The 23157-nt window shown below is 37.7% G+C and overlaps 1 long non-coding RNA gene across 1 annotated transcript in view; it reads left to right on the top strand.

Moving 5' to 3' along the window:
- Positions 1-23157, top strand: part of LOC111096774 — a 72418-nt gene that overhangs the window by 859 nt on the left and 48402 nt on the right. Inside the window, exon 2 of the long non-coding RNA XR_005362521.1 lies at positions 6759-6940. This is a non-coding gene — a long non-coding RNA (uncharacterized LOC111096774). The remainder of the gene's footprint in view (positions 1-6758; positions 6941-23157) is intronic.

Raw genomic sequence — 23157 nt, 5'->3', positions numbered from 1 at the left:
AATTGTCTAGTGCAAATAATTAAAAGGTACCATATTAGTGCTCTTCAAGTGGCTCTTCATGGCTGATGGATGGCAGAGGCTGGCAATTAGACACAATCATGTTTAATAGGTCCCAGTGTTTGAACCAGCAGCCATGTCATTTCTCTGTACCACGTATTCATGTATAAAGTAAACTGGAACGACACATCTGAATGGCTCTTTCCTCCCAGGAAGAGGAGTGTCAACATATAAATAACACTTCTCTTAGCCCTTTGAGACAATTAAGCCTTTTTCAGCATTCTAGGTTGATATATTGCTCTGTGCTTCCATGTTAAATGTAACATCTGTTATTAATTTGTCCATGGGAGTGCCCTATTCTGGATCCACAGTGATACTTGTCAGTATATAGGTGCCACACCTGAATTAGCACCCATGTCATTAGCATCTATACTCTCTTCCAGTTTACTTAATTGTCTTCCCTAGCAGTCTGCTCAGGGTAGTCCAAGGCCTGGCACATGCCCCTGGTCTACAGTCTTCATGCTTCACCCCCAACCCTCCATTGAGGTTGAGGTCATCAAAGCCACAGGAGCCCTCTGGGTTTTCCTGGAAGAAAAGAAGGGGCTGGGGAAAAGCCTCCAGGACCATCAGCAAAACAGGGAGGGAACACAAAGAGGGGCAGAAGGAGAGTGGAGAGGTGATGGAGAAGCAGGGGAAGAGAAGGATATGGGTCTGCAGGGTTAGACAATGTCCATGCAAGCAGGACAAGACCTACAGGGCAATTGCCGGAGCCTGTGAGAGATGCACAGGAAGCCTGGCGGTAAGGTATAGAAGCCAGATTGCAATCAGGCTAGGTATGAGGAAATGGAAGAGACAAGTGTGGACAGTTCTTTCAACAACTCTGGCTGAGAAAGGGTGGGGAGAAATGGGGCAATACCTGTGGGACAGGTGTTTTTATGATGGGCGAGGTTTGACAAAAAGCCTACTTTATGTTTAAATGTTCCCTGGTTCTAGTATGTTAAGGCCAAGATGGTACGTAGGCAGTCATAGGTAGGGACGCTGACAGCATGATAAGCGTTGACACCTCTGATAAGCCTGTGATAGCACTTAATTGTATGTATATCACACAGCACCAGTGGTTCTTAGCCAAAGTTCCACTCTAGGACAGTCTGGGGTGGGGAGTGCACAGCATCTATATTATTTGGAAGCACTACAGGTAGATGGCAGAAGAATAAATAATCTAAATAAATAAATAATTGAATTACAAGAAAAGAGGAGAAAGAAACTAAAAAATCTTCATGTAATGAAAATTCCTTCTGAAAGTCTACCAACACCTAAAAGCTATGTTGGATTTAAAAACAAATATCAAACCTTTAAAGCTCTGAAGAGTCTTGCCTAGAGACCAGGTGTTCTCTGATATTCTAGGGGAATGAACCCAATTTTAGAAAAGAGGCAATCTACAATCAGGGAGTATCTGATGACCAGAGACACCTAGTCAAATACATGTAGTTTCCCCCAGCTCCTGGGAAAAAAGATAGTGTAGAGTCTGGCACTTGCTAGTTATAGGCAAAGGAGGTTAACTTGGAAGAAGTGCACTTATTTTATTACAATATAAGTTACCAGAGAATGATTTCAGAATGGTGAATATCTTGGTAAAAATGTGATCGAATGACATCATACCTCAAAAAAATGAAAATGAAACTTAATTGAAATTTAAATTGAATAGAATGAGTTTAACTGATAAAGTACATAAATTGTCTTTTAAAGGGGCAGAATTCAGGGTACCTGGGTGGCTCAGTTAGTGAAGCATCTGCACTGGGCTTAGGTCATGATCCTAGAGTCCTGGGATCAAGCCCCGTGACAGGCTCTCTGCTCAGAAGGGAGTCTGCTTCTCCCTCTCCCTCATCTCTCTCTCTCTCTCTCTGTCTCAAATAAATAAATAAATAAAATCTTCAATAAAAGGGCAGAATTCTGCTCCTTGCCAAGGTAGAGTAGCAAGAGACTGCATTTGCCCTCCTACCTGAAAAAAAAACAAACAAAGAAAGATGAACAATGGTTTTGAAGAGACTGGATCTCAGGCAAAAAAGGACAGCTCACATTACTATAGGGACAGGATGGAAATTGAGTCTGCCACTGTTTTTTTGTGGCATCCTGCCTTGTTTCTTGGTAGGATACTACTACTAAAAGTCTTTTTCACATTTTCCTGATACTACCCAGTAGGTATAAATTATACTGTGTCTTGTTACTTTACTATGAGTGAAATTAAATTTAGATAAGTACCAGCTTCAGTCTGTACTATACTTTCATTCCCTTGAGAGGAAATATTATTATCATTTTTAAAGAATCCAATTGCAAAGAATTTTATTTCCTCTTTAATTTGTTTGTCTGGAGCTAAAGTGAGACAGGGAGTGAAGGGAAATAAAGGAGTTCCCCTTCAAGGTTGTTTCCATATGGGTGACCTTTTGAATTATCTCTCTTTCTAAACATCATACTTTCAGTCCTAGCCTTTCCCTTTCTCTCTATATAAGGGCAGAAATACTCCTTATATGCCCATAACTGTCTTAATCAGTCAACAGGAGCCCCATCTTGCTTTAATTGTGTTTTCCTCACCTCTCAGTGCCACTCCTATTTATCCCCCTCCTCCAGAGTCCAACTCTGATAGGATACCATATGACCCTGCAATCTCACTTCTGGGTATGTATCCAAAGGAATTAAAATCAGGATCTTGTACAGATATCTGCACTCTCATGTTCATTGCAGCATTACTCACAATATCCAAGATATGGAAACAACTTAAGTGTCCATCACCACATGAATGAATAAAGAAGTGATAGGTATGGATATAGGAATATACACAGATGCATGCACAATGGAATGTCATTCAGTCATGAGAAAGAAGGAAATTCTGCCATTTTTGACAGCTTGGCTCAATCTTGAGAACATTACGCTAAGTGAAACAAATCAGAGAAAGACAAATACTGTATGATATCACATATGTAGAATCTAAAAAAATCAAACTCAGGAACAGAGTAGAGTGTTAGTTACCAGTGATGGTTGGAGGATGGGGGAAGTAGGGAGCTACTGGATAAAAGGAACAAACTTCCAGTTATAAGATTAACAAATTTGGGGATCTAATGAACTGTGTGGTGATTATAGCTTTTGATACTGTATCATGTACTTGAATGTTGCTAAGATAGTGGATCCTCAATGTGCTCACAGAAAAAAAAAAAACGCTAACAATGTGATGGATGAAGGTGGTAGCTAATACTTATGGTGGTCATCATTTTGTGACATGTAAATGTATCAAATCAACACTTTGTACACCTTAAACTTACACATATTCAGTGTCAATTGATCTCAATAAAGCTGAAGGGAAAGAAAGATTCCTCAGCTTTAACTTGTGGCCCTTTTGCTGATTTTAAATTTCCACTCTACATTTGATATAGTGTTCTGCTTCTAATTGCTGTGTGCAATGTATAGCTTTCCAAGCAGGTATACACAAGGGGCTTTCAGGGTCACAGATCTATGTAGACATTTAATTCATTAGATAGTGTCAGATTGCTCTTGAGAATAATTGCACCAGTCTTTCCTCTCACCATCAAAGTGTGAAGGTTCCATTTCCTACAAGTTTGCAAATGTTTGATATTACCCAACTTCCAAATTTTAGTGCATCAAATGAGTATAAATGATGCCTCATTCTTTCATTATGGAGGTTGAGCTTTTCTTCACATACTTATTAGCTATATAGGTTTGCCTTATTTATATCCTTGTCAGTTTTCTAATTAGGTACCCTATCTTTTTTTGTGTTCTGCAAGATTTCCATATATATTTTAAAGCAGCACTATCCAGAACTTTGTGAGATGATGGAAATGTGCTCTTTTAAAAAATGTTTTATTTTCCTTAAAAAAAAAAAAAAGAAAAAGAAAATTAAGGGACACCTGTGTGGCTCAGTGGGGCTGTGATCCTGGAGTTTGGAATCGAGTCCCATGTCGGGCTCCTTGTGGGGAGCCTGCTTCTCCCCCTGCCTAATGTCTCTTCCTCTGTCGCTCTGTCTCTCTTATGATTAAATAAAATCTTTAAAAAATAAAATATTTATTTATCTGAGAGGGTGAGAGAGTGCATAAGCAGAGGGAGGGGCAGAGGAAGAGAGAGAGAAGAGGCTGACTCCCTGCTGAGTGGGGAGCCCTACATAGGGCTTGCTCCCAGGACCCCAAAATCATGACCTAAGCTGAGATTAAAGAACTTTCTTTGTTTTTGTGCATGTAATGAACCACTTTTCCCAACTCATTTCGTTAAACAGTGCCTTCTTTTTCTGGCAGAGTATGAAAGCATTTTTTTAAAAGGTTATTTACCAGGTCCAATAATACCTACATCTGTTTGTTAGTCGTCTGTTCTATACAATGGTCCTTTTGCCTGTTCCCATGCAAGTATCCACTGGTTTAATACCTTACCTTCATAGTATGTCTTCATAATTTGCCTTCCTTTGCTTTTCATGATCAAATTGACTATTTGATAACCTTTATTCTTCTGTTAAATTTTAGAATAAGTTTGTCAATTTTTTTTCAAAACTCTTGCTGAAATTTTAATAGGGATTGCATTTAATTTATCGTTTAATTTTGGAAGAACCAAATTCTTAAAGTATTATTATTATATCCATGTACACTTATATAAATCTTTCTGGAGTTTTTTCATGTGTAACATCTTTTTTTTTTTTTAAGTTTTATTTTTAAGTGATCTCTATACCCAACATGGGCCTTGAACTTACAACCCTGAGGTTGTCCTCTAGGTCACTGAGGACAGGCTTAGAGGGAACATACCTCAACATAATATAAGGCCATATATGAAAAATCCACAGCAAACATCATACTCAATGGTGAAAAACAGAGAGCTTTTCCCCTAAGATCAGGAACAAGGCAAGGATGTCCACTCTCACCACTTATATTCAACATTGTACTGGAAGTTCTAGCCATAGAAATCAGACAAGAGGGGCAACTGGGTGTCTCAGTGATTGAGCGTCTGCCTCTGGCTCGGGTCATGATCCCAGGGTCCTGGGTTTGAGTCTGACATCAGGCTCCCTGCAAGGAGCCTGCTTCTCCCTCTGCCTATGTCTTTGTCTTTGTGTGTGTGTCTCTCTCTCTGTGTGTGTGTGTGTCTCACGAATGAATAAAATCTTTAAAAAAAAACTGAGACAAGAAAAAGAAATAAAAGGCATTCAAATTGGTATGGAAGTGGTAAAATTTTCACTATTTGCAGATGACTGATACTATAAAGAGAAAACCCTAAAGACTCCACCAAAAACTGCTAGGACTGATAAATGAATTCAGTAAGGTCACAAGATACAAAATCAATATTCACAAATCCATTGCATTTCTATATACTATTAGGAAGTAGCAGAAAGAGAAATTAAGAAAATAATTCCATTACAATTGCACCAAAAACCTATATAGAGAGATGCAATTTATTTTGGATTCTTTTCTTTTTCTTCCTTATTGCTCTGGCTAGAAGCTCCTGTACAATGTTGGATGCCCTTGTCCTGTTTCTGATTGTAGAAGAAAAGCATAGTCTTTCACCATTAAGTATGATGTTAAAGCTCTAAGTCTTTTGTAGATTTCCTTTATCAAGTTAAGGAATTTCTCTTGTATTCTTAGTTTGCTAAGAGTTTTTTTTTTTTTTCAACCAGGAATGGATGTTGCATTTTTGCTTGAGCAATCAATTACCTTATAATGTGATTTATAAAATTTAAAAGTTCCTTATATTTACCCAGTCAGTTACTGTTTCTGTTCTTCATTCTTTGAGTAAATTCTGTTTTCTATCTGGTATCATTGTCCTTCTGCCTAAAGGACTTCCTTGAATATTTCTTAAGAACAAGTCACTGGTAAAGGATTTTTTTGGTTTGTTTGTCTGGAAAAGGTTTTATTTTGCCTTCGTTTTTGAGAGGTATTTTTGCTGAGTAAATAATTTGAGGTTGACAGATTCCGCCCCCTTCCCAGCCAATACTTTACAGATGTTGCTATGCTGTCTTCTAACATGGTTTTTCTCCAATGAGAAATCTGCTGTCACTCTTTTTTTTTCTATGTAATGTGTCTGTTATTTTCCCTTCCAGCTACTTTTAAGATTTTCCTTTTATCATTTGAAAATTTCAAAATTTTTATTATGATATACCTTGGTATAATAATCTTCTTATTGTTTTCCCTTTCTTTTTCTTCTGCCTTTTCTTTCTCTTCCTCCTCTTTTATTGTACTTGCGTTCCATTGAGTTTCTTAGAACTGAGGGTCTATAATTTTCATCAAATTTAGGAAACTTTTGGCCATCATTTTTCATAGACTTTTTTTCTCGCCCATTCCCTTTGTTCTCTACTCTTTTTTTTTTTCTTAAGATTTTATTTATTTATTCATGAGAGACACACACAGAGAGAGAGGCTGAGACACAGGCAGAGGAAGAAGCAGGTCCATGCAGGGAGCCTGATATGGGACTCGATCCCGGGTCTCCAGGATCACACCCTGGGCTGAAGGTGGCGCTAAACCGCTGAGCCACCCAGGGATCCCCCTGTTCTCTATTCTTTAGGGGCTCCAGTTGTATATATACTTGATCACTTGTAGTCATCCCACAGTTCAGTGATGCTCTGTTCATTTATTTTACTCTTTGTTCTCTCTGTGTCTTATTTTGGATAGTTTCTATTTTTGTATCTTCAACTTCATAAATCCTCTCTAATATCTAGTAGTTACTTTAGGGTTTATATTATGCTTATTTATTTATTTATTTATTTATTTATTTATTATTAGACACAGAGAGAGAGGCAGAGACACAGGAGGAGGGAGAAGCAGGCTCCATGCAGGGAGCCCGACGTGGGACTCGATCCCAGGACTCCAGGATCGCGCCATGTGTCAAAGGCAGGCGTTAAACTGCTGAGCCACCTAGGGATCCCTGTATTATGCATCTTTAACCTACTACAATCTATCCCCAAGTGATGTATCACTTCAATTATAGTATTAGATACTTATACTTTCCTTATATTTCTCCCCTCCTGGAATTTGTTTCATCCATTTTATACATTTGTTATAAACCCTACAATGAGATGTTATTGCCTTTGTTAAGCCACCGTTTATTTTTAAAGAGACTTAAATAATAAGAAAAAATATGCATATTTACCCTTGTATTTACCATTTCTGGTGCTTTTCATTTCTTTGTGTAGATTCAAATTTATTTCTGACATGGTTTCCCATTTGCTGGCAGGATATCCTCTAACATTTTTTTGTAGTGCAGTTCTGATGATGATAAATTCTTTAGCTTTTGTATGTCCGAAAACATCCTTATTTTGCCTTAGTTTTTTTTAAAGATTTTATTTATTTATTTGAGAGAGACAGAGATAATGAGACAGAGCAGGAGTGGGGGAGAGAAGAGGCTCCCTGCTGAGCAAGAGAGCCAGATGTGGGGCTCAATCCCAGGACCCTGGGATCACAACCTGAGCTGAAGGCAGACCCTTAATCAACTGAGCCACACAGGCACTCCTCGCCTTTGTTTTTTAAAAGATATTTTCATTGGGTGTAGGATTTAAGGTAGACAATTTTCTTCTTTCTGTGCTTTGAGCATATTGCTCCATATCTTCTTGCTTACATTGTTTCCAATGAGAAGTCTGTTATTCTTACCTTTGTATGTATGTAACTCCCCTGACCTCCTGCCCCAGCTTAAGAGTTTCTCATCACTGTTTTTTAAAATTATTTTGTTATTTGGTGTAGTTTTCTTCATGTTTCTTAGGCTTAGGGTTCATTGAATTCCTTGGATCTTTGGAGTTATTGTTTGCAAAAAAGTAGGAAAATTTTCAGCCATGAAATCAAATATTTTTGATCTCCTCCTGCCTTCTCTCCTATGAAGACTACATTTATATATGTGTTAGCCTGATTGAAGTTGTGCTGCAGTTCACCAGGTTATTTTTCTTTTCTCCTTCTTTTCTTCTGCCAAGTCTAATCTGCCATCAATACCATCCAGTGTATTTTCATTTCAGACCTTATAGTCTTTGTTTCTAGAAGTTTGATTTAGGTGCTTTTTAAAAACATAGATCTTACATTTCTATTTAAAATTTTGAACATAGAAAATACAGTTATAATAATAATTGTTTTAAGATCTTTGCTTATTCTAACAAAGGTGACAGCTGTTGGTTGGTTGGCTTCAATTTATTGTTTTTCTTATTGTGAATTGTATTTTCCTGCTTCTTTTCATTGCCTAGTGACCTTTGTTTTAACACCAGACATTGTGAATTTTACCTTGCTGAGTGCTGGATATTTTTGTTGTTGTTGTACTGTTAATAGTCATAAAGTTTGTTCTGGGATGTAGTTAAATTTCTTAGAAAAAGTCAAATTCCTTTCAAGTCTTATTTTTATGATTCCGGTGGGTCCAGAGTAGTACTTTAGTCTAGGGCTTATTATTTGCCATTACTGAGGCAAGGTTTTTCTGAGTGTTCTATTCAATGTTCTGTGAATTATGAGTTTTTCCAGGCTGGCTGGTGGGAACAGGCACTGTTCCCAGCTTGGTGTCAGTGCCAGCCCCTGTTCTTCAATTCTGTCAGATAGTTTTGTTCCCTTAGTCTTAGGCAGTTCCTCTCCTCCTGTGCCGGTGAATACTTCTCTGCTAAATACTCAAGACTGACCATCTCAGATCTCTAGAATTCTCTCTCTGTCCTAAGCACTCCAGCCACCTCGCTCTCCCGATGACTGTCAGCTGTGACTCCTTGACTCAGGAAGGCTGTTAGTTTCTGCCTGGGTTCCCTCGCTCTGTACTGCAGCCTAGAAACTCTTAAGGCAGTAAGCTGGGCAACCAGAGCTCACAGTATTTTGTTCTCTCAGGTTAATGTTTATTATTGTCAAATGTCCAATATCTTTAAACCTGTTGTTTCACATATTGTGTCTTGGTTTGTTTGTTTGTTTGTTTGTTTGAGGCAAGAGTATAAGCTTCTGTTTTTATGAGAGAACGAGTGAGAAGCGCAGGGCGGCCGGCAGCCCTGAGGCCGGTGGGTGAACTGGGGGCCCAGGGAGGGGTCAGCAGCTCAGACCTGCAGAGACCCAGGGCCCTCGCCGCGGGGGCCCACCGGCCAGGCCCAGACTTTGAAGCAGTCGTGAGCCTCACCCCCCGCCCCGGTCCACGGCGGTGCCACCCTTGACGGTGAGGGCGGTTGGTCTTCCTTCTACCAGACACTGCTGTGGGAAGATCGAAATGGGAGTTACCTACCGCATTTGGCCAATAGGAAGACCACCCTTGGGGAAGATTTACTGGCCGTTCATGGAAGGCCTGTGTATATAACATGAAAAAGCTGCTCTCAACTTACCCCCCAACCTTTTCAGAAGAAGACTTTTGCCACATCTAGGCCTTCTAGATGTAAAGAGGTGGCCGACATATAATAAAGTAGTTAGAAAATCATACGTCTTGTAAATGCCTGTTTGTTTTTTAAATCATAGAAAAGAAATGTCTTTTTGAAATGGAATTGTTAGATCACTTCTAGAAGCGACGTCAGGAGCGACACACGTTCACATTTGTGCAGTGGGTAAGAGGACATGAAGTAGACCTTGAGGAGGAAGAAAAGAAGGTTCTGTGCCAGACTGGTCATACTTAGAAGACATTTTCACATTATAACCATTGTTTTGTGTGTGCATTTTATTCCTCAACTACTATGTATATAGTTGACAATGCTAAGTACCTTTGTCAAATATCTAGTCTTTCTAGATGTTCTGAAGTGCCTGATACACGTTAAAAATAGAGGTAGTAAAAATACATTTTGTAAATATCTTCGTTGACACTCATAGGAAATGCTGTTTAATTTGGGGGGAATGGCCAAACCACCTCTTTGAACAGTATGCATTGTGTTTGTGCACTGGTTCAAAGGAGGAGGGAGGAGAAGGAAGTGCAAAGAGCTCTGCCAGTGTGTTTATGGTGAGGGAAGATTAACCATTGTCCTTTATGTTCCTGCATTTTGTTTTACTTAACTGTGTATATAGTGTATATACTGGACAAATGAGTCCTAATTTTCAACATCTAGTCTTTCTAGATGTTAAAGAGATTGCCAGTGTATGACAAAAATAGAGTTAGTAAACTAATATGTTTTGTACATTTTGTGTTAAAATTCTTAGATTGTCTTCTGAAAATTGGAGCATTATAGCCCACTGGGTTTGTGGAGGAAGAAGGGAAGAGAAGTTAGTCTTAGGCTAGAATGTTCTTATTTTGAAGACACTTTCAGATTATAACTGTTACATGTGTGCAGTTTATTCAAGACTGCTATGTATATAGTGGACAAATTAAGTCCTTATTTAAAACATCTAGTCTGTCTAGATGTTTAGAAGTGCCCAACGTATGTTAAATGTAGAGGTAGTAAAACAGCACTCTGTAAATATCTTTTTGCCAAAATTCATAGGAAATAACTCTTGGGAGTGGAATTGTTAAACCACCTCTGACAGTATATGCTGTCGTGTATATTCAGTGGTTTGGAGGAGGTGGTTCAGTGGTTTGGAGGAGGAGGGAAAGAATTGCAAAAGGTAATATGCTAGTGTGTTCATACTTGGACATTTTCAGACAAAGCCATTTTTTGTATGTTCTGTGCATTTTGTTTTGCTGTGTATATAGTGTATATAATAGACAAATGAGTCCTAATTTTGCAACGTCTAGTCTCTGGATGTTAAAAGAGGTTGCCAACGTATGATAAAGTAGTAAAATTAGCACATTCTGTACACGTTGTGTTGAAATTCAAAGGAAAGCTTTTCTTCTGTAAATAACTTTTGGATATGAATTTGTTCAACCACCTTTAAGCATTACACATGTCTGTACTTGTCTACTGGATTAGTGGGGGAGAGAAAGAAGTGAGGGAGGGAATAGTTTAGGCCAAAATGGTGGTCATATTTAGAAGATACCTCAGATTGTACCCGTTGTTAGGTGTGTGCAATTCTACTTAACAGTGCTGTGTACATAGTGGACAAGCTAGTTCTTATGTGAAATATCTAGTCTTTCTAAGATATTTAGAAATACTTGATGTACTTAGAAGTAGAGTAATGCTTCTTGAAAATAGCTTTTAAAGACTGATGGGAAATATTATCTATGGAAATAGAATTGCTAAACCACCTCTCTGAACAGTACACTTGTTCAGTGGTTTGAGGGAGGTGGGAGGGAAGGAATTGCAAAAGATTTTTTGCTAGTGTGTGCTAGGAGATTTCAGCTTATCCATTGTGCTATGTTATGTGCATTTAACTTGACTGTATATATTGTATATATACTGGAAAAATAGGTCCTAATTTTATAATATCTAGTTTCTAGATATTTAAGAGGTTGCCAATGTATGACAAAAGTAGTTAGTAAACTAACACATTTTGTACACTTTGTGTAAAATTCATCTAAAGACTGTCCTCTGAAAAGGACTTTTAGAGATAACATTGTAGTCACATCTCAGTGACATGTGCCTGTCTACTCACCCTCTGGTTTGGCGTGGAGAGAAGTTGTGAGAAATGAAGGGTTCTAGACTAGATAGAATGTTCCTATGCAGAAGACACTTTCAGATATAACCCATTGTTACACGTGTGTAGTTTATTCAACACTACTGTGTATATAGTGGACAAACTTAAGTCCTTATTTGAAACATCTATCCTTTCTAGATGTTTAGAAGTGCACAAAGTATGTTAAAAGTAGGGGTAGTAAAATAACACATTTTGCAGATAATCCTTTTGTTAAAATTCATATGAAATATTGTCTTTTGAAAATGGTATGATCAAAGTGATCAAACCACCTCCCAGAGCAGTACACATTATATGATATCTGTGCTGGTTCAGGGAGGAAGAAGAAAGCACAAAGGGCTTTATACCAGTATGTTTATAGTGAGGTGGGATTAACCATTTTCCTGTATGTCTGCATTTTGTTTTACTTAGCTATGTATATAAAGGACAAATGAGTCCTAACTTACAATATCTAGTCTTTCTAGATGTTAAAGAGGTTGCCAGTTTATGACAAAAGTAGTAAAAAAAAAAAAATACATTGTGTACACTTTGTTTTTTTTTTTAATTCATCTCTCTCTTTTTTTTTTTTTTTAGATTTTATTTATTTATTAATGAGAGACACACACGGAGAGGGGGAGAGAGACACAGAGACAGAGACACAGGCAGAGGGAAGCCTGATGTGGGACTCAATCCAGGGTCTCCAGGACCACGCCCCAGGCTGCAGGCAGCGCTAAACCGCTGCGCCACTGGGGCTGCCCCATTGTGTACACTTTGTGTTTAAATTCATAGGAAAGACTGTTCTGAAAACTAGAAGTGAAATTGTTAAATCCCCTCTAAGCATTACAGATGCTTATACTTTTCACTAGGTTGATACAGATGAGAAGAGGAAGGGTTCTAGGCCACAATGTTCTTTCAGTGCTACTATGTATGTAGTGGGCAAATTTTAAATACTTACTTGAAACATCTAGTCTTCTGGATGTTTGAAAGTGAACAACGTGTTAGGAGTAGAGAGTTAAAGTAACAACACCCTTTAAGTATTGTTAATTTACAGGAATGGTTGTTATTTTGGAAATGGAATTGTTAAACCGATGTCTTGGAGAGTGTGCTGACTGTTCACTTGGGGACAGGGCAGGGAAGAAGTGAGGAGAGAAGGGTTCTGTGCCCTTGAATTTTTAGACTAAAATTCTGTTTAATAGTAGAGCTAGTAAAATAATTCCTCTATAAATGTCCTTTTGTTAGTTTTTAGGAAGGACCATTCTGAGAGTGTCTGTTAATCCACCTCTTACAGCTAGATGTAGTCCTATACTTAGTCGTTAATATGGTGGAGGGAGCAGAGGAGGGGTGAAGGGAAGGGCTTTTTGCTAGTATCTCCACATCTAGAAGACAGTTTTAGGTTGTAGCCATAGGTCTATATGTTTTTATGAAGTACCCATGTTTGTTGTGGACTAGGTTCATTGTTTTGTAATATCTAAGCTTTTTGGATGTCCTGAGGTGACAATGTATGATAAAATGTACAGCTAGTGAATGAACCAATTTATAAGTTTCTTTTTGTTATCACTGATAAGAAAGAAGCATCTTGGACATGAGATTGTTAAGCTGTCTCTGAGAAATGTCAGAACTTATTGGGTTGGCACCAGAGGGGCAGAAGGAAGTATAGAGGGAGAGTTGTATGCGGATGTTTTCATATTTACATTTTAATGATAACTGTTAACGTGTATTAGTCTCTTTAGCTGTACTATAGGAATACATTAAATGATTCAATGGAAAATACCTTCTTGCTATTTGAATATTATAGATTGGATGATGAATTCTTTTTTTTTTTTTTTTTTTGGATGATGAATTCTTTTGGAAGCATTATAATGTTGTGTACTCTGTTACTTTATGTCTGTTTTTTAAATTTTATTTATTGGTTTATTCATGAAAAACAGAGAGAGAGAGAGAGGTGCAGAGACACATGCAGAGAGAGAAGCAGGCTCCATGCATGGAGCCCGATGTGGGACTTGATCCTGGGTCTCCAGGATCATGCCCCAGACCAAAGGCGGTGCTAAACCACTGAGCCACCCAGGCTGCCCTATGTCTCAGTTTTATTTATTTTTTTTAAAATTTTTATTTATTTATGATAGTCATACAGAGAGAGAGAGAGAGAGAGAGGCAGAGACACAGGCAGAGGGAGAAGCAGGCTCCATGCACCAGGAGCCCGACGTGGGATTCAATCCCGGGTCTCCAGGATCGCGCCCTGGGCCAAAGGCAGGCGCTAAACCGCTGCGCCACCCAGGGATCCCTATGTCTCAGTTTTAATTGAACATTAAGGGAATGGAGTATTTTAATTGTAACTCTGCCAATATCTTTATCTAGAGGCCTGTTGCCATTTTTGTCTTTTATATTTTTGTCACCAAGAAAGACAGGATTACATTTTTTTTCAGATGGAGTTGGTGTAGTGTGTTCTTGGTTACCAAAATACTCATAGTTTGGGGACTTTGACATGATAAATATTCGTGGTGTGTAAAAGCATGATACATAACTGTACGATCTTACATTAAAATGCTTACTTGTGTAGATAGATACACACACGGGACCTAGAAGTCAAACTATAAACTGCTTGTGATTATGGATGACTTTGTTCTTTGCTTCTTGTGTTTTTCAGTTTCCTTTTATGCACAATTAACTTTTTAAAAATAAATTTTTAAAAAACCTAAAATTTTTTTTTTGTTTTTATACTCCTGTTAAACCATCTTGAGTGGAAACATGTCCTTTCCCTTATTTTCTTAATTTGAGATTTTTAAGTAATCTCCATAAATATTATGTGAATTCTTGAATTCTTTTTTTTTAAGATTTTTAAATTTATTTTATTTTATTATTTGTTTTTTAGAGAGAGAGAGGCAGAGACACAGGCTCCATGCAGGGAGCCTGATGTGGGCCTCGATCTCGGGTCTCCAGGATCAGGCCCTGGACTGAAGGTGGCACTAAACTACTGAGCCATTCGGGCTGCCCCTCTTTTCTTTTTTTTTAAGTAGGCTACACACCCAGCATGGAGCCTAACGTGGGGTTTAAATTCACAACCTTGAGATCAAGACCTGAGCTGAGATCAAGAGTCAGACACTTAACCCACTGAGCCACCCAGAGACCTCTAGAATTATTTCTTTGAGTTTTTTTTCCTTCTGTTATCTCTGTTCTTTCTGGAAGTTATTTGGAAGTTAAATCTTCTGGACTAATCCCCTAATTTCTATGCTTTTTTTTTTGTTTAATTGAAGTATAGTTGGCATACAATATTATTTTAGTTTCACGTATATAACATAGGGATTGACAGTTATATACATTATAAATGATCACTGTAAGTATAGTTACCATCTGTCACCATACAAAGTTATTACAGTATTATTGACTTTATTCCCAAAGCTGTACTTTTTATTCCTTATTTATTTTATAACTGGAAGTTTGTATGTCTCAATCCCTTTCATGTATTTTACCCGCTCCCCCCTGCCAGTTTGTTCTTTGTTTATGAGTCTGTTTCTGTTTGTTTGTTTTGTTTTTTAGATTCCACATATATGTGAAATCATGTTAATTGTCTTTCTCTATCTGACTCATTTCATTTAGCATTTAGGTTGCTTCCATATCTTGGCTATTGTAAATAATACTGCAATAAACATAGGGGTGCATATATATCTTTGAATTGGTGTTTTCGTTTCCTTTGGATATATACTCATAAGTGAGGAACTGGCTCAGAGCATGTGACTCTTGATCTCAACTCTTGGTCTTGAGTTCGAGCCCAATGTTGGGTATAGAGATTACTTAAATAAATAAATAAATCTTTTTTAAAAAAAAAAGCCTGTATGTGGAATTCCTTGATTATATTTCAATTTTTTATTTTTTGAGGAACTTCCATACTGTTTTCCATATTGGCTGTGCCAGTCTACATTCCCACTGACAGTGGGATATTTATAATAAATATAAATGATATATATTTATAACTGATATAAAATGATACCTCATTGTAGTTTTTATTTTTATAGTTGATACGCAATGTTACATTAGTTTCAAGTGTACAATTTAGTGATTTGACAAGACTATGTTTTGCTACACCCACCACAAGTATAATTACTATTACCATACAGCACTATTACAATAGCATTGATTATATTCTCTATGCTCTACCTTTTCTTCCCGTGACTATTCATTCCATAACTGGAACCTTGTATCTTCCATTCCCCTTCATTCATTTTGCCTATGTCCTACCCCTGGCAACCATCAGTTCTCTATATTTATGGGTCTGTTTCTGCTCTTTGTTCCTTTGTTTTGTTTTTTTTTAGATTCAACATACAAGTGAAGTAATATGATATTTGTCTTTCTCTGTCTGACTGACTTCACTTAGCATAATACCCTGTAGGTCTATCCATGTTGTCACAAATGGTAAGATATCATCCTTTTTATGGCTAGGTAATATTCCTCTCTCTCTCTCTCTCTCTCTCTCTCTCTGTGTGTGTGTGTGTGTGTGTTGCATCTTCTTTATCCATTCATCTATTGGTAGATGCTTGGATTGCCTCCATATCTTGGCTATTGTAAATAATGTTAAAATAAACATTAGGGTACATATGTCTTACATATGTCTTTTCAAATTAGTGTTTTCATTTTCTTTGAATAAATACTCAGGAGTGGAATTACTGGATCATATAGTAATTCTTTTTTTTTTTAACTTTTTGAGAACCCTCCATACTGTTTTCCACAGTGGCTACACCAGTTTGCATTCCTACCAGCAGTGTAAGAGGCTTCCCCTTTCTCCACATCCTTGCCAACACTTGTTTCTTGTGCTTTTTATTTTAGCCATTATGACAGATGAAGGTGATATCTCATTGTGATTTTGATTTGCATTTCCCTAATGATTAGCCGTGTTGAGCATCTTTTCTTGTGTCTGTTGGCCATTTATGTGTCTTTTTTAGAAATATGTATAGTCAGGTTCCCTTCCCATTTTTAAATCATATTTTTTGTTTTTTTTATATTGAGTTGTATTAGTTATTTATATATTTCAGATATTAACCCCTTGTTGGATATATCATTTGCAAATACCTTCTTCCATTCAGTATATTGCCTTTTTGTTTTGCTGGTTTCCTTTGTTGTGCAAAAGCCTTTTGGTTTGATGTAGTTCCAATTTTTTTTTTTTCTGTTTTTGTTTCCCTTGCTTAAGGAGACAGATCTAGAAAAATATTGCTAAGACCAACATCAAGTATTTACTGCCTATGTTTTCTTTTAGGAGTTTTATGGTTTCAGGTCTTATATTTAGGTCTTTAATCCCTTTGACATTCTTTTTGTATGGTGTAAGAAAGTTATCTAGTTTCTTTTTTTGCATGTAGCTGTTCAGTTTTCCCATCATTTATTGAAGAAACTGCCTTTTCCCTATTGTGTATTCTTGCATCCTTTAATATAGATTAATTGGGCTTACTTCTTGGCTATTTTGTTCTACTGATCTATGTGTCTGTCTTTGTATCAGTACCACACTGTTTTGATTACTGTAGTTTGTAGTATGGTTATAAACCCATATTTTCTATTCTTTTTTCTCCTGTTTTCTGTCTATATGTCCTTCTATGTATCTAAGTATCTATCTCTTATTCTACTTTCTTGGAGACTGCCTCAACTTTATCTTCTAAATCTTCTGCTGAATTTAAAATTTTTGCTATCATACTTTAAATTTCCAAGATACCTCTTTTGTTTTTTAATGATTCTTTTTTATAGCTTTCTGTTATTTAATGGATGTAATATATATCTAGCATATTAATTATATTTTTTCAATATATTCTGCTGTCTGCACTGTCTTTGCTTCCAGATTTCATTTTTCTATTTGTTTATTTGATTTTCAGATTTAATGTTAAAGGCTTTCTTCTATTATCAGGTGATTTCTGGTTTCTCATCAATATTTAAGAGGTAACATTTAAAGAAAATCAGATGCTCTTGCCTATTTACACAATAGCAAACTTCATATTTACACAATAGTAAACTTTACCAAATTATGTACTTTTTTTGTACTAACTCTTATATCCTTTATTCCAAAGTGCCTTCCTATAGTTATTTCTAGAATTTTTTTTTTGGCTAAGATTGCTCCAAGATTGCTCTCAAAAAAGAGGTTTTTTTTGTCTAGGAAACTCTGTAAGCCTGTGCCTGAGGATAGCTTTATTTCATTCTCACATTTATTTTATATTATTTTTTAAAGTAGGCTCTGCACCCAACATTGAACCCAACATGGGGCTTGAACTGACAACCCCGAAATCAAGACCTGAGCTGAGACCAAGAGTCAGACACTTAACTGACTTAGCCACCGAGGTGCCCCTCATTCTCACATTTAAATAATAATATGGTTGGATAAAAAAATTCTACTTCAGAGCTCTTTCTACAGCACTTTCAAGACCACTGTTCTATGATCTTTTCATATCAGTAGTTGTTGTTGACAAGTCTAATGTCTGTCCAGTTCTGGGCTGTAGAGAGGTTCTCTGTTTCACATGGAGTGCTATCTTTTTCTCTCTTACAAATATCCTTAATGAAGCCAGGACACCAGATCCCTCTAAAGAAGGATGATGACTTTATGTAATTAATTTCTATCTGCAGCTGGGGCTGTAATTCTCATCACAGGATCTGAGAAGCCAGCTACTCAGCACCACACATAATAGATTCTACAGCTAAGGGAAATGTCCAATCACAGAATCATGGAAAACTCAAACTCTTTTATGAGTTCACTCTCAGAGAACTTATGAAGTATTAAATTCTCACTGGCAAGACCAGTGGTGAATGGACATGGAACCATGCCCTCTCTGGGTTCTAGGTATACCTGGGTTCTGTTGGAATAGAGATACCTCACAAGCAAAATATTGTGTGAGAGAGGCAGTGATACACAGAATAATGCCCCACCCCAACCAAAGATGTCCATGTTCTTTTTTTTTTTTTAAGAATTAACTTACTTATTTGTTTGTTTGTTTATTTATTCGAAAAAGAAAGAGTGTGAGCAGGGAAAGGAGCAGAGGAGGAGGGAGGGGGAGAGGAAAGAATCTCAAGCAGACTCCCTGCCAAGCATGTAGCCTGACATGGGTCTTGATCTCATGACCCTGAGATCATGACCTGAGCTGAAACCAAGAATTGGATGCTTAACTGACTGAGCCACCCAGGTATCCCAAAGACGTCCATGTTCTAATCCCTGAGGCCTCTGAATGTGTTGCATTACATGGCAAAAAGAATTTTGCAGGTGTAATTAAGGCTCGGGCTTTGAGATGGTGAGGTTATTCTGGATTATCTCATTGTACCCCATCTAATCACACGAGTTTAAAAACAGACCCTTTCAACTGGATCAGAGAGATGAAACAGAAGAAAAAAGAGAGATTCAATGTGTAAGAAGAATTCAACCTACCATTGATGGGGGCATCAAGTAAAGGAAAATGGTGGTTTTAGAAGCTGACAACAGCCTTCAGCTTATAGCCAGCAAGCAAATGGATGTTGGTCCTACCACCACAGGGAACTGAATTCTGCCAATAACTCAAATGAGCAGGAAATGGATTCTTCCCTAGCACCTCTAAAATGAATGCATCCAGCTCACACCTTGATTTTAGCCCATAAAGACTCATTTATAGGACTTCTGACCTGCGGAATCATATTTGTGTTAAGCCATGAAATTTGTGGTAATTTGTTATGGTAGCAGTAAAAACTACCACAGAGCCTTAAACAAATGTCAAAGTAAAGTAAGAAAAAAATGAGATGAATGTAAATCTTTTTGTAGGGTGATCCCGATGTACACAATCTGTGATTATGTTCCCAGATATGATCATAAGGAGCAGGAACATATATGTACACCACAGATTATAAAATGTACCCCTACTTCATTGATATTAAAGTGTGAAAACAATTGGATTTTAGAACTGATTAAATTAGACTTGGCTGATTAATTTCAAATTGATTAAATTCTGTATAAGCTTAAGAGCCAAATTAAAACTTGAAAAAGGGAGGCTGATGCCTGCCAGAGACGACTTGAGAAGTGCCAGGCCCTAGGGATGACCTGTCCACCTGCCCCCTGTGACTACTGTGGCCCTGCTCTCCCTTTTTCAGAGCTCTCAACACCGTTTCATGTAGAGGAAAAATACAGTAACACTACATCCATTATTTGCATTAGTCTTAATATCTTCTCTTCTTGCTTAGGAAGAAGTAAAAATCAAGAGCCCAGAGCCGTAGCTGGCTTCTCTAGGATAGGTGAAGTTAATAGAGTCTCAGTATCTAAACTATAGGTTAAAATGATGTGAAAACTCCTTAGCTTACTTAGAATAAAATGCCTACCTATGAAGGTGGACATTTTAAATTTTGTTTCATCTTTGTATTTTTCAAGTTTATTTTATGGAGATATTCAAACATGCACACAAAGAGAATAACATAATGAGCTTTCATGTACCCATCATCCAGTTTCAACAGTTACCAACAGTTGTCTCATTTCATCTGTCTTCTCAACTTGGTTTTTGCGTATGAGTTTTTTAAAGCAAATCTCAGCCACTATGTTATTTCACCTATAAATACTTGAGTGTACACTTCCATAAGATGAGGATATTATTTTTAAAAAGATTATTCCGGGTGGATTCAGTGGAATCAGTGGTTGAGCATCTGCCTTTGACTCGGGTCGTGATCCTGAGGTCCTGCGATAGAGTCCCACATTGGGCTCCCCTCAGGGAGCCTGCTTCTCCCTCTGCCTATGTCTCTGCCTCTCTCTGTGGGTCTCTTGTGAATAAATTTTTAAAAACTTAAAAAAAAAAGATTATTCCTATGGCACCATCACACCTAACAAAATTAAGAATGATTTTAGCTGGACTATTAGGCAGGAGGCTACAAAATGGAATTAGAGAAGAAAGGCTAGCAATGAGGCATTCACTTCTGTCTTGGTTTTCTATTACTGCTGTAACAGATAACTGCAAATGTGGTGCCTTAAAATGGAACAAACTTAACCTTATTTTTCAGTTTTGGGGGTCAGAAGCCCAAAGTCAGTGTCAATGGACTCAAAGGTGCTGGTACACCTTCATTTTTTCCTGGAGATTCTGGAGGAGAATCTGTTTCTTCACCTTTTCCAGTTTCCAGAGGGTGACGCATTCCTTGGTTCATGGCCCCCTTTCTCTGCCTTCAAAGCCAGAAATGGTGCATGACTCTGACCTTTTTTGTTGTTGTTACTTCTCTCTCTCTCTCTCTCTGAGTCTCTTTTGCTTCTGTTTAAGGAATCTTGAGATGACATTGAGCCTACCAGAATAATTCAGGATAATCTATTTTTAAGGTCATCTGACTAGCAACCTTATCTTCATTTGCAGCCTTACTTCTGCATTGATATGTGCCCTAATGTGATCACAGGTTCCAGAGATTAGGATGTGGACATCTTTGGGAGGCTATTATTTGGCCTGCTACGAGCCCTCTTTGTAATTACTTCTCCCTGGACCTTAGGTATATGGTTGGGGGCAGGAGCCAGGAGAAGCAGAAGCAAAATAGTAACAAGATCTGGAAAACTGGAATTCAAGTTCTGCATAAGAAGCTTCAAGGGAAAGGCACCCAGTATCCCTATCATAAGTAAAAGACATGGGAAAGCCTCAGAAGAAGGATGCAAGGAAAACGGAGAAACTCTCTCTTTTTTTTTTTTTTTTTTTTTTTTTAAGAAACTCTTTTACATGATTTACTAGCCTGGGCTATCTTCAGTGTTTGTTTGGAGAAGAAACGTAATCATAAGACCCTTTTTCCTCTCTCAACAGGGATTTTGCTGTGATGAAAAAAGTCACTGCGGAACTTTTTTAAATTATGGGACTGTAAACCAATGACAATGCTAAACCTTTGTCAGTTAATGAAGTGCCTGGCGCTCATTGCCCATATGCCTTTGTCAGGAAGGGCCAGGGATCCAGAGAGAGAATAGCTGTCAAAATGAAAGCAAGGACCCCAGCGTCCCTCTCTGTGAGTCAACTTACAAAGAGGCCATAGTGACTCAGATGTGAATCTCTCTGGTCTGAACAAGAACACAAGCCACAGAAAAAATATTGTTGAATAAGGTGTTTTATAATTTCATTTTATCTCATCTTTTGAACCATTAAGAAATGTCAGACTTCATTTGTTCAGATTTATTAGAGGTTGCATAGAAGAGGGAAAAACTGAAAAACAAAACAAAAACAAGAATACTTCTTGGTTGGCTCACAACTGTCTCCTAGGTATCCTTTTTAGGCATGAAATGCATGTTTGTAAACCAGGATTCACCTCCAGGCCTTTTTTTGCTGTATGTCAGCTGATTGCCAGAAATTGCTGGCACATGCACACTCACACAGTGATCTGCATTTGCTGTTTGCTCCTTATTGTTCATTTGCTAAAACCTCTTTTAAGGTTAATTCCCAAATATTAACCCTGACATTTTTCACTCATATATTTTCTGTATTCTGAAGCTGTATTATAGATGTGGGGCAACTCTCATGTTTAGTTTTATTAAGTAACAGTGCTTTGCTATTTGTTATTTCTTGGTGTGTCTGTATGTGTATATGTGCCCACATGCTGCATTCTTTTGCTTATATATGTGCATAAAGGAAACAACTAGCCAAATAAACAAACAGATAAATACTGTTCTACTTCCACACTAACATAATTTATTAAGACTTATTGAATTATAGTGAATTTGAGTGAAAACGTTTGAGTGCAGGGCAAATTGGAGCAAGCAAAACATTAGAGCACACTCATAAGTCTTTTATGTGAATTTTAGTTTAAAACAAGACTATGGCTACAACATGGATCATGCTTCTTATATTTATTTGCTTAGCTTCAAAGGAAAGACTGATCCTGCCTTTGTCTTATGCAGGCCAGGTACAATGAGCCACCAGCCATCTGTGGGGCCAATCTCAGAGGGTGGGCATTAGACCTCAGATACTTGCGTGGCTCCTCTCTCAGGGACTTGGGAGCAGGGACCCTCTTGGAGGCCTCATGGCCAATTTAGCAGTGCCCTCAGCACTTATCCTCAGGATTGATCTTGCTAGGGTTCCCTTCCAACTCTGCCAAGAGTGTCTTTGAGACAGACTGATGGAAAGAAAGTGAGTAGGAAAGCTAAAATGAGATTTAACTCTGAGGTTTCACAGTGGTGGTTATACTGTTTGACTTTATAAGGAATCTGTCCTTCAAATTTCAAGTATTTCTCAGGACTTGTGACTACTCCTGAATCGGAAATCTAGATAAGTTGGAGAACTCCTCTGGCCAGCCAGGGAGAACAAAAGGAAGCCCTATGCATCTGTATTCAGATGTCATTCATCACAAAAGGCTTCTTTCTCTCTCCTGTTTTTTGTAGGAGAAAGGGTTGGCAAAAATTAGAACCTCTCTCTCTTTACTTCAAAGGGAAAAACAGAATGAGGGAGGGAAAGAGGAAAGAAGAGAAAGAGAAGGGATCAGTTCATCTTTGTTTGGGGAAAATCTTAAGTCCGTAACAACAACAAACATCAGTTGTGGTGGGTAGCCTCAGCCCTGCCGAAGGAAATCCAGGCCACATTAAAATCCAGGGAATTTGAAATGGTGGCGTTTGTGGTGGCTTGCAAATTTCCATTGGTGATTTCTTTAAAGCCAAAGAATTATAATTAAAATAGAAATGGATCCAATTATATCTGCCTTCTGTCTGAAAGGATGTAGTTGGTAATGAGAATCACATGTCTAAACTTCATCTCCTTCTATTTCCAAGCAAGTTGTCCCATGAGAGAAATTCCTT

The sequence above is a fragment of the Canis lupus genome, chromosome 7, assembly GCF_011100685.1.
Source record: "Canis lupus familiaris isolate Mischka breed German Shepherd chromosome 7, alternate assembly UU_Cfam_GSD_1.0, whole genome shotgun sequence".
Classification (NCBI taxonomy): domain Eukaryota; kingdom Metazoa; phylum Chordata; class Mammalia; order Carnivora; family Canidae; genus Canis; species Canis lupus.
The sequence above is the reverse complement of the archived record's forward strand: the minus strand, read 5'-3'. Positions and strand labels throughout refer to the sequence as shown.